Source organism: Neomonachus schauinslandi, chromosome 8 (genome assembly GCF_002201575.2).
Source record: "Neomonachus schauinslandi chromosome 8, ASM220157v2, whole genome shotgun sequence".
Taxonomy (NCBI): Eukaryota; Metazoa; Chordata; class Mammalia; order Carnivora; family Phocidae; genus Neomonachus; species Neomonachus schauinslandi.
The window spans coordinates 60,048,371-60,052,450 of record NC_058410.1 but is presented as its reverse complement, the minus strand read 5'-3'; positions in this window follow the sequence as shown (position 1 = coordinate 60,052,450).

Here is a 4,080-nt window from a genome sequence, read left to right as displayed (position 1 = left end):
TGTTCATGAACTTCTAGTGGTTAAAGCTGTGAAGGGATAAGAAGTGATTTATTTAATGAATTTTTGAGGCAGTTCCATGAACATAGCATTTCTTTAACTTAATTGAAAAAAATATTTATTGGGGCCTTCTTTGCACCAAGAATCCATGCAACATAAGATTCCAGGTGAGTATGACTGCTCCTTGTCCATAATGGCCTCACAGGTTATCAAAGGGGATATGTAAACAGCAAATTAGAGAACAGTGTACTGTGATAATATACATTTATTATCACACCTTATTGTAGTACATTCTTTGAACATGCTGATATTTACTCAGTACATGCTGGTACTGGTTGTTTACAGCTGGTATCTGTTCTTATTGGTCTGTGTGTCTACCTGTATTGACTAGTACCTCTGCAATACTTAGGTTGTTAAGTATATCTTCTCTGCAACAAAGTGCATGGGGACACCAACTCTGATTATTTGAGAATAGAATGCAATAAGACTTGCTGAGATGATTCCTGGACTATCTTAAAGGATGAATAAGAGTTAGCTCAGTAGGGGTGCCTGGGTTGCTCAGTTGGTTGAATGTCTGACTCTTGATTTTGGCTCAGGTTATGAGATCGAGCCCTGTGTTGGGCACTGTGCTGGGCATGGAGCCTGCTTAAGATTTTCTCTCTTCCTCTCCCTCGCCGCCCCCTGCCCCCGTGCCCTCTCTCTCTCAAAAAAAGACAGAAATGAATACATTAAAAAAAAGAGCTCAGTAAAGGACAATGCAGGAAGGAAAAGTGTTATAGCTAGGGGGGTACCACATACAAAGTATAATTATGGCACAGGAAAAAATGTGCTAAAAAAAACAGGTAAAGAAACAAAACCAAATAGATCTGAAAAATTATTTGCTTGACAAAGACACTTAAAAATACCATCTAAGTCTTGTTTCTGAGAGTCACTTGGGTAACCCAGATTAACCCTCCCACTGAAAACAATAAAATATGCTGGACAAAAGTTCATATGTATATGTTTGAATATGTGCATGTTTGTGTATACAGCAGTTTAAAAATACTCAAGATCTGAAAAGTTACTGAGACCTCCCTGACCAGTGTTTGGATGAGATCATGTAACTGGGAGGTAAGCAGAACATTAAAGCACCAAGGCTATCTTTATCCAGAAGGCACTTATTGCTGCCGCAGCCATTTGAGCTCTGGGTCCATGTCTGTAATCATGTCCAGAGAGAAGTCAAGGCCCACAGCCTACTAAAGTGGAAAATTTTGCAGGAGAACCCTTCCTCTGAGCTGGAGCCCCAGATGTTACATCCTCAGGTATGGATGAATTGGATTTAGATTTTTCTCTCCTACCTCTGCAGCCATTGGGAACTGCTCAGATGGCTGCCTTGCTATCTTTGGAATGGAGAAGAAAATGGATCTCTGGGGTTGTGGCTTCCAGAGACCCTTCCTTAGGAGGGTCCAGAAGAATCCTCTCTCAGATTTGCACCCTGAATAGGCAAAGCCTAATTAGACCAGGGACACTCAAGACTTGAATTTAGCCTGATATGGTTCAGGAGTGTGAAGCCCCTAGGTAGCAGGCAGATGCAAATGCAAATCCTTTTTGAAGGGGAAAACAGTTATTCCAAGGCCCCAGGGAACTCTCAAAATATTTTTTGAGGTTAATGACCAGCAAGCAGTCAAAGATATAAGCATTGTTTGTATACTGCTTGAAATGTATTAGACTTAAAAGTAAGACCCTAAATTGTAAAACCACAAGAAGAAAATGTAGGGAAAAAGCTCCTCAACACTGGTCTTGACAACAATTTTTTGGAAATGTTACCAGAAGTGCAAGGAACAAGAGCAAAAATAAGTAGGTGAGACTACATCAAACTAACAAGCTTCTGAGCAGCAAAAGAAACAATCAGCAAAATGAAAGGGCACCATATGGAATGATAGAAAATATTTGCAACATTCATCTGATAAGCTGTTTTTATCAAAAATATATAAGGAACTCATACAACCGAATAGTAAAATACAAAGAGTACAATTAAAAAATGGACAAAGGATTTGAATAGACATCTTTCCGAAGAAGACATACAAATGACCAACAAGCACATGAAAAGATGCTCAACATCACTAATCATCAGGGAAATGCAAATTAAAACCACAGTGAGATCACCTCACACCTGTTAAAATGGCTAAAATAAAAAAGGCAAGAAATAACAAGTGTAGGTGAGGATGTGGAGGAAAGGGAATTTTTTTGCACTATTGGAAAAATGTAAATTAGTACAGCCACTATAGGAAACAATACAGAGTTTCCTCAATGAATTAGAAAAAGAATTACCATAAGATCCAGCCATCACAATCCTGGGTATATATTTGAAGGAAAGGAAATCAGTATCTCAAAGAGACATCTGTATTCTCATGTTCATGGTAGGATTATTTATAATTGCCAAGACATGGAAACAGCCTAATGGATGAATGAATAAAGAAAACATCATACACACACACATACACCACACAGAGGAATATTATTCAGCCATGAAAAAGAAGGAAATCCTGCCTTTTGGGACAACATGGATAGAATTTGGGAGTATTATGCTAAGTGAAGTAAGTCAGACAGAGAAAGACAAATACTGTATGTTCTCATTTTATATAAGGAATCTGAAAAAGCTGAAGTCATAGAAATAGAGAATGGAGGCCAAAGGTAGTAGAAAGGGGAAATGGGGAGCTGCTGTTCAATGGGTATAAAGTTTAATTGTGGAAGATGAAAAAGTTCTAGAGATCTGCTGTATAACATTATGCTTATCATTCAACACTAGTTCGCTTAAAAATTTGTTAAGAGAATTGATAACTCAATAATAAAAAAGGTATGTGAAAGGACAAAATGGATGTTTAAGAAATGGGGCAGAGTGACTATTTCATGTTCTAGATGGAATATTTCAGTCAGTAGCCTATTGGTAAAATATGTTCATAAAAAATAAAAGGTAACATGGAAAATAGAAAAAAAGATATTATTAAGATAGCAAAAAGGCAAGCCTCACAGGATATTTCTAAGACATATAGCCAAGAAAAGGCTCTTGTTCAGAATATATAAAATATATATATAAACCAATAAGAAAAATATAGACAGCTCAACAGAAAAATGCCCATAGACTTCAATAGGCATTTACAAAACATCTTTCCAATGGTCAATAAACATTTTGTAAGGTATTCAATATCATTGGTGATAAGGAAAAGGCAAATCAAAACCACAATGGGATATCTATACCTACCTATCAGGTTGGTAAAAACTTTCAAGTCTGAGAGTTCCAAGTGTTGGTGAGGATGTGGAGCCACAGAAACAACCCCCACTGGTAGGAATAGAAATTGATAAACAGCTGTGGAAAACAAGGAGGCATTATTTATTATAGTTGAATATATACATATTGTTCCATGACCCAGAGATTTCCCCCTAGATGGGATATACCTAGAGATACGTTTATAGGTACCAGGATGAGTGCTCCCGCGTGTTCTTAGAAATATTTGGCTTAAATATCTTAAACTGAAAATGGTTAAAATGCCCATTAACAATGGGATGGATAATCAGTTGTGATATACTCACACAATGAAATGCTTCACAGTACGAGAGGGAATGGACTGCAAGTACACACAATAACATGGATGAATCTATTGACTTAAGGTTAGGCAAGAGCAACAGTTCACATAGCATGATTCCATTTATGCAGAATTTAACAACACAGGCAAAAACCAATCTATGTAATTAGGGATAGATATAATAATGGTAAAAATATAAAGAAAAGCAAAGGAGTGATAATTGGAAAAGTCAGATTAATGGGAGGGTTTTATGTATGGCTCTGCAGGTTATATTAACAGTAAAAATAGCTTCTAAAATGCAGTCTAATAGCTAACCGTATGGCTTCAAGGCAATAATCTGAATCTCTGTTCTTTCTCCTTTATTAACACTTACCTTATGCTTAATTTTCCAGCTTTACCTCTGTGCTCTTTTATTTTTCTATCTTGTTATTTCAACCGTTAAAAATCAGCTAATATAAATGTTAACTTTGATTGTGTTTCTGTTATGCTGAAAGTTGATGTCAAAATATAAAAAATTTTG